The sequence below is a fragment of the Trachypithecus francoisi genome, unplaced genomic scaffold (genome assembly GCF_009764315.1).
Source record: "Trachypithecus francoisi isolate TF-2019V2 unplaced genomic scaffold, Tfra_2.0 Lachesis_group19, whole genome shotgun sequence".
Lineage (NCBI taxonomy): Eukaryota > Metazoa > Chordata > Mammalia > Primates > Cercopithecidae > Trachypithecus > Trachypithecus francoisi.
Window position 1 is genome coordinate 3,823,479 of NW_022681464.1, and position 9,195 is coordinate 3,832,673.

Genomic DNA, 9,195 nt, shown 5'->3' on the forward strand with positions numbered 1-9,195 from the left:
TAATACCGTAAAAACCTAGAAGAAAACCTAGGTAGTACCATTCAGGACATAGGCATGGGCAAGGACTTCATGTCTAAAACACCAAAAGCAATGGCAGCAAAAGCCACAATTGACAATGGGATATGATTAAACTAAAGAGCTTCTGCACAGCAAAAGAAACTACCATCAGAGTGAACAGGCAACCTACAGAATGGGAGAAAATTTTTGCAATCTACTCATCTGACAAAGGGCTAATATCCAGAATCTACAAAGAACTCAAACAAATATACAAGAAAAAAACAAACAACCCCATCAAAAAGTGGGCAAAGGATATGAACAGATATTTCTCAAAAGAAGACATTCATACAGCCAACAGACACATGAAAAAATGCTCATCATCACTCGCCATCAGAGAGATGCAAATCAAAACCACAATAGATACCATCTCACACCAGTTAGAATGGCAATTATTAAAAAGTCAGGAAACAACAGGTGCTGGAGAGGATGTGGAGAAATAGGAACACTTTTACACTGTTGGTGGGATTGTAAACTAGTTCAACCATTATGGAAAACAGTATGGCGATTCCTTAAGGATCTAGAACTAGATGTACCATATGACCCAGCCATCCTACTACTGAGTATATACCCAAAGGATTATAAATCATGCTGCTATAAAGACACATGCACACGTATGTTTATTGCGGCACTCTTCACAATAACAAAGACTTGGAATCAACCCAAATGTCCGTCTGTGACAGACTGGATTAAGAAAATGTGGCACATATACACCATGGAATATTATGCAGCCATAAAAAAGGATGAGTTTGCGTCCTTTGTAGGGACATGGATGCAGCTGGAAACCATCATTCTTAGCAAACTATCACAAGAAGAGAAAACCAAACACCGCATGTTCTCACTCATAGGTGGGAACTGAACAATGAGATCACCTGGACTCGGGAAGGGGAACATCACACATCGGGGCTATCATGGGGAGGGGGGAGGGGGGAGGGATTGCATTGGGAGTTATACGTGATATAAATGATGAATTGATGGGTGCTGACGAGTTGATGGGTGCAGCACACCAACATGGCACAAGTATACATATGTAACAAACCTGCACGTTATGCACATGTACCCTAGAGCTTAAAGTATAATAATTAAAAAAAAGTTATAAAAAAAAGAAGATATGCAAATGGCCAATAAGTTTATAGAAAGTTTTTCAAGGTAATTGTTCATCAGAGGAATGCAAATTAAAACCACAGTAAGATATTGCTACAAACCCACCAGAATGGCTAAAAAATGTTTTTAACATGGCAGTGTGAGAGTTAGTGAGGATGTAGGGTAAGCAGAGTTCTCTAACATTGCCGGTGAGGATGTAAACTGTTGGAACCATCTTGAAAGGCAAGCAGTAGCTTCTACCAAAGTTGAATGCCTGCTTACACTGCAGAACAGTTTTAGCCAAAGCACAGGGCTGCAACCAAAACAACCCACTGCTCAGCACTGGCCATACTCCGGTCTGGATAAGAGAGACTCTGCCACTCCAGGGGAACCAGCCTCTTCCACTCTCCAATCCTACCCATCCACGTGGGGCTACCACCTCAGATTACTTCTTCTGTCCTGTAACACTTCATGTGTGATGTTCCCCAGATGAATTCAAAGATAGAGGCAGTGTTTTATGTGATTTTAACTACTTTTTAAACCAAAACTGATTACTTAGGCTGACAGGGACAGATGCAGTTATGGAGATAGTGAGTAAAAGTGTTTTATATCAGGACTTCTCTGGATAATCTAGGGCTTGAGATACTTACCTCCATTACTTTATAACCTCCTAACTTCTTACTAAATAAATTTGTATTTTATAGATTCTAAATAAATATCTGTTGATTTGAATTGATTTTACAGTTAAAGCCTCGGAGAATAAATACTGAGATTCCTAGATAGCTATCCCTTGAATGTGCACTCACAGACACTCTCTCTATAGATATAGATAAATATAGATATAGGTATCATTTCTTCCTTTCTACATCAAAGAAGAAAGCATAGCAAAAAAAAATTTAAGGGGGCAGGAGAAGTCAAGTGTCACTTTACCAAAAAGGCATTTGTTTTACCACCAATAAAATGAGAATAATGATTTTACTTTCCCCAGTATGGAAACATGACCTATGATCTTTTAAGGCTGCTTACAGCTCATGAGAGAGCTAAGACTGGGATTCTTTCCTCCACAGTTGTCTCTCTCTTTCTCTGTTTTTGCTGTTTACTGTTTTTCCTTCTTCTTCAATTCTCCTTCCTTTCTCTCTTGTCCTTCACCTTGCACAAGCACATGTCCACTGCTCCCCTTCCTTCCCTAGCACAGACCGATTGCCCAACCCCTCCTCAAGAGCCCCAGGGTCCCCACTGACTCAGAGGATTTCTCCAACCCTTCCTAAACATTCACCACCAGAGAAGGCTATACTTCCCTCTAAGACACCACATGGGAAATACAGAATTCTTTGGAAAAAGAAGGTATATTTGCTATTTTATTGATGGAATAAGAATCAGTAGGGATAAACAGTTGATGGATTTTTTTCTCTAACCATTAAAAATTATGATACCAAGAACTAAAAGAAAAAATTATATAAAAAAGAAGACAATACTTTCATAATAGCCGTTGCATTCTTCATTTTTCTACCACTATAGGTAAAATCTATTCTTACCCTACACATACCTTAAGGCATGATAAAATATATTGTATCTTAATGGATACTGTTGTCCCATGGAATTATATTTTATTATATATTATTTATTATTTTATTTTGTATTATACTTTAAGTTCTAGGGTACATGTGCACAACATGCAGGTTTGTTACATATGTATACATGTGCCATGTTGGTGTGCTGCACCCATTAACTCATCATTTACATTAGGTATATCTCCCAATGCTATCCCTCCCCCCTCCCCCTTCCCCCCACCCCATGACAGGCCCCGGTGTGTGATGTTCCCCTTCCTGAGTCCAAGTGTTCTCATTGTTCAATTCCCACCTATGAATGAGAACATGTGGTGTTTGGTTTCCTGTTCTTGCGATAGTTTGCTGAGAATGATGGTTTCTAGCTGCATCCATGTGCCTACAAAAGACATGAACTCATCCTTTTTTATGGCTGCATAGTATTCCATGGTGTATATGTGCCACATTTGCAATCAATCTACTATATCCTGTCTTTTAGGATTCAAATGACATAGTTCAAATTTCCACCCAACGCTCTTAAAATTTCTCTGGATTTTTTGTATGCTCATGATCCCCTTGTTAATACTCTCTAAATTTTTCTCCTGTTGAATTCTCTATTATTATACTAATTATTTTGTCTCTGTAACTGCTGTCATCTCTCTGTAATCTAATCTATTCTCCTGTATTACTGAAGGCACCATTAATGCAAGACTACTGTACAATAAACTGTGGAGTGTTTGGAGATAATGGGGTGGAAGAAGTGATTACTATCAAGTGTAGAACAGAAAACAACATAAAACTGAACACTAGACACAACTATTCTGTTGTTGTTGTTGCTGCTGCTGCTGCTGCTGTTTTTGAAGATTTTAAAAACTTTTCTAATTAATATTATACATAATGAACACATCTGTTCTTTAAAAGTTTTTCGGCTGTATTCACTGGCCAATTTGTTGTAGATTGTCATTTTCCTCTCAGAAAATTTGTTTGAAGACTCTCTCTTTTGAGCTGCCGAGACACAATCCTCAAATAAGGAAGCCTTTGAAAATAGTGCTTGAAATAACTGGAAAAATTTAAAGTCAAGGACGTGGAAGCAACTCTATAACTCTCTACACACGTATATGGAGTCTTCATAGGCCAGAGGAAGGAAAGCGATTTGTGCGTTCAAGGGGAAAAATTTAGGTCTTGTCGTCGGAAGATACAGATTGACAGATTTCAACTCATTAAAAGAAAAATATTTCTAAGTGGTAAAATTGTCCAAACATTAAGGAAGTGGCTATGAAGTAAAAATTGATGAAAGCAGGAGACATGTTGTAGAAGAGGTAATGCTTCGTCCGTGAGGGTGGACCAGCAAGAATCTACAGTTCCTCCTGCTGTAGTTTGGATATGTGACCCTCCAAATCTCATGTCACAATTTGATCCTCAATGTTGAAGGTGGGGCCTAATGGGAGGTATTTGGATCATGGGGTTAGGGCCCTCATGACTGGCTTGATTGATGGCATCTTTGGGGTAATGAGTGAATTCTTACTCTGTTAGTTCCCACAAGAGCTGGTTGTTCAAAAGAGCCTGGAAGCTCCCCCTACACTTGCCTCTTTTTTGCTGTGTGATCTCTGCACACTCTGTCTCCCTTTCATCTTCCACCATGAGTGGAAGCAGTCTGAAACCCTCACTAAAAGCAGATACTGGTGCCATGCTTCTTATACATCCTGCAAAATTGTAAGCCAAATAAGTCTCTTTTTTAAAATAAATAACTCAATCTCAGGTACTTTTTTATAGTAACACAAAGGAACTAAGACACCTTCCAAATGTAATATTCTGGACAGGACTTAACATAAAAGCTTCCCAGTATCATATCATGCAATATAGCCAAAACCATCTCGTGTAAAGCCTTCAGCAATGTCTAGAAGCTGTCAAGTGTAATGATCTTCAAAAATGAGGAGCACATTCTTCACAGTTATACAAAAATAAGATACTGGGATACAGAAAAAAATAGATATTCTATTTTTATTTAATTTTTATCTAAAGTATGAAAATTAAGCTTTTCTAATATTTTATACAGAGATTGACAGTGCCTTTATTTACTCTAAAAATAAATATGCATAAACAGAAGTATATGCTCATTTTTGAGACCATTGAAGTGCGTTTATTTATCCAGGTAAGAAAATGTATTAAATGCTGTGTCCCAGACATTGTTCTAAATGCCAAGGACACAGCAGAAAACAAGACAACAATATATATATTATCTTGGAGTTTGGCTAAGAAAGGACTAATTGTAAAGAAATAAATAAATACAGTCTCTCTTTATTCACAATAAGTATGTTCTATAAAGTTGCCACAAACATTGAATTAGTGAAAACTAAACCATTGCTCTTAAGTACGGAGTTAGGTTCCTGTGAGCCCCTGATTATATTTTCATCAACTGATCAATACATAATCTTGTTTTATGTGTGTTTTTGTTTAAAGGCACCTTATCTAATATGTATATACACACTGTTGATTCATTAACATTGAGCTCATGGCCAACAGCAATATAACTTATGTCTGATCACAGCATATTTAACACCATGTTTTGTACATAAGGCATATACAGCCTTCCTGCACAAAGAAACTCTAGACAGCACTTCAGAACTACACTTGAGGGCCATTTAAAAAGAGAAACCACTAACAAATTGTGGGGAAACAAACATGGCACTAAATATACCACAAAAAGGACACCTGTTTACAGTATGAGAGCTGAAAACAAGAAAACAGATGATTGTCTTGTTCAACCCTACCTGGGAACCTGTGCATCAGGTGACTCAGGTATTTTGCTGCTCTGTGCATGTCTGCAAATGACCACAAAAGCAACTCCAGTATTGACGTTGAGGTTACAAATAAATTTTGGCAAGCAGGCAAACTCACAAATATGGAATACAAGAATAATAAGAATTAACTACCTATTCCAAACAGATCATGTGGTAATAGGTGCTATGAAGAAAAGATAAACCAAGTAAAAGGAATAGGGAGTGTTGGATAAATACTACATATGGCATCCATTCTCCTGTTCTGAGGTCTTCAGGTTTGAACTGAAACTCTACCAGCTGTTTTCCAGGATCTCAAGCTTACAGACAGGAGATAGTTGGACTTGTCAGCCTTTATAATTGTGTGAGCCAACCATCATGATAAATATCTATCTATCTATGTGTCTAGGTATGAAGAATACTAGATGCCACGTTGCACAACCCGTATCACCAGACTTAGAGTTGCCTCTACCTCTGCCATTGCCTCTGCTGCCAGAATGAATTCTCCACTGAGCCTACCTGTTTGCCTTATTTAGCAATGATTCAGAGGGTGGAGGTTAACTGAGGGACTGAGCCTTGGTCACATGCACCCTCTAGCTGCAAGGAAAACCAGGAAAGAATCTGTCATTTTTGGCCTGCTACCTTGCCACCTTCTTTAGTAGGAGGTGAACCCCGCCTCCTACCAAGACTCATAAGGTGGTAGATTTCTCAAACACAGGAGGGGGTTACAGGCTTGAAGCAGTTAAGAAAGATCAAAAAGAAAAAAAATAGTAAATGTCCTTTAGAGTCACCATTTCTTCTTCCTCCTTAGTTGAGACCTTGAAAAGCAGCCAACATCCTCTGTGTCTTTTTAATCTTATAAGACATTATTAGGAGTTCAATTTGGGAATATTTGATTAATGACATAGATTCAATCAGAGTGCATTTATTACCAGTATTGCAATAATTTCACATTGGAAGAAGTAACTGTAAGGAATAAATTCACTTTCTAAAATGCCAATTTTACACAATAAAATCAATTTGAAATTGATTAACTCATAACCACTGGCATTTTCTAATAAAATATGAATGGTTTAAATTATTCTTAATAAGTATTACAGAAGGTTTGAAGTTTTCATGGGTTTTTCCATAAAACATTTTATGACTTCATGCTTCACTGTCCATTTATGAACAGGATTGCAGAGACTCCTCAGAGCTTGGGACACACCCTCTAATCAATACTGCCTGATTAGGTGCAGCATCTCTCTTTGGCTACAAAGATACTGCAGAGCTGTTTTTCTTAAATACAAACAGGCACTTGCTAACTTAAAAGCTACATCTCAGTGTTTGCAATGCAGAATTCCTTCCAAAATAATAACAAAATAACAATAACAATATGTTTACTCTGTGCTGGAGATTATATTGTGTGCTTTATAAAGATTAATTTACCAATCTTCATAATACCTTATAAAGTGAATAAGATTATCAACATCATTTTATAGATGAAAAATCAAAGCTTGCTGAGGTTAATAATTTGCACAAATTTATACTACTAGTAATTGTTGAAGTCTAGATACCGACTCAGGCCCACTTCAGAGTAACCCACCCCCTTGGCCGTCCACCTTGTACAGCACATTCACACATACACACACACTCACAATCATCATTGCACAGCTGGGTACTTGTGATTACATTTTGGGCCTACTCAGATAATCCAGGATAATCTCCCCATCTCAAGATTCTGAGCATCCTCACATTGCAAAGTCACTTTTGCCATATAAGGTAACATTCACAGATTCCAGATGCAAAAGCAGGATCTATTTGGAGGTCATTCTTCAGCCTATCATTAAACTCCTTGTCACTAACAATTCTTCAACCTCAATGAAACCTATATGCATTAAACCCACCACTATTTCACTCTCTATTACCCCCTCATTGTTTCTCTTTCCACTTTACCCAGCCTAAAGTCCCTGAGCCAAAATGACAGTCCACTGAAAACATCTTTAACAAATTCACCCCCTCCCTTTTTTACACACACCTAGAAAAACACCAATCCTTGTCAAATCAAAATGTCCACACACTCTGAACCTTCTCCCCAGTAGCTGAATGTTTCTTCTTCTTTACTTTTTTTTTTTTTTTGGTGGGGGGCGGTCACCCAGGCTGGAGTGCAGTGGCACGATCTTGGCTCACTGCAATCTTTGCCTCCTGGATTCAAGTAATTCTCATGCCTCAGCCTCCTGGGTAGCAGGGACTACAGGCGCCCACCACCATGACCGGCTAATTTTTTGTATTTCAGTAGAGACTGGGTTTCACCATGATGCCCAAGGTGGTCTCGAACTCCTGAGCTTAGGCAATCCACCCACCTCAGCCTCCCAAAGTGCTAGGCTCACGGTGACTCCCATGAGCCACCATGCCCTGCCAAACTTCTATTTTTAAACCCCACTCATATTATTATGTCAGGTAACCTGAATGTAATGACAAAAATCCCGATAAACACTCAACTCCCAAGTAACCTCTACTTTACATTTCCTGGAGTTCTTTTACATCTTCTATCATCAAATCTCCAATGCATACTCCCCATCACCTACACCACACCCAGCAGAACTTGATGTCACCAAAAAGCCATCAAGAGACTAGAATCAGTCAGACAGAGAAGTACCTGTGTCTTCCCACCATTGAATCTCCCAAGCCATGAGAACATCCACCCTAATTCTTTCTTCCTTCCTGACACAATGAAAGAATTGATCCTCCTCCTATCAAAGGCCACCTCCTGGACTTTATCAGGACAGTGTGTGCTTCTTGCTAATTCAGGCCTTTGTCCCTGCAATTGTCCCCTCTTTGGCATCATTACTTATTACTCTCTATGGGGTCATTCCCACTGGTATATATGAGTGCTCTAGTTTAGTCCATCTTTTTTTAAAAAATAAATAAATCACTTCTCTCCTAGTCATAATCCCTCAAAATATCCATTCCATTTCTCTGCTGAATTCCAAAACACAACCATCCACTATATGCTAGACTTTCTTCTGGTATTCAAATTATCAGGTTTGATTTTAGGAATGGAAAATTCCTGACACTATACCCCACAGAATCTTCCCACCAGCTAGTAAGAGCCAGAAAATTCAACTCTAAGGCCTTCAAATTGAAGCTTTTGTTTCTGCTAAAAACACACTATGCTACTTTGTTTCCTATCATTTATTTCTACAGTAAATGAAGTCTCCATGGTCATGCACATGTGGGTGAGGGAAGGGGGATGCATAAGAAACAATGCAACAAACAAAAAAAATTAGTTTACTAATTCGGGGGTTTGAGGGTGAGGCATAAAATTCCTATGTCTGTTTGATGTTAGATCAGCCTAGGAAGCAGATTCCCAATTTTCCTGGGGTTGCCTGGGGGCAGACAGAGATGACGAAGTGGAGACCAGAGGAAAGAGATGGGCTGCTTCTCTCTTTGGTAAAGTCCAGGCTCCAGGATGATTAAGAAGCATGGGTCTAACCTGGGCATAGGATGTGTGGGCAGGCAGGCAACAGTCAGAACTAAGTCATTAAGTGTGGGCCAAATAGAAGAGGTGGCATATCTGGCTGACTCTAAGTTGGAAAAAGACCCAGAGAGCAAATGGAAAAATGTCCCCCCGTTCTGAGACTCAAGTCCCTAATGTCATCCAGTCAGTACCTCCCACCTCCTGTCTCTATGGGTATCGTCACTGCTCCCAGTGAATTAGGTTCCTTATGGAGGTTTGGGGTCCCACATAAGCTGAA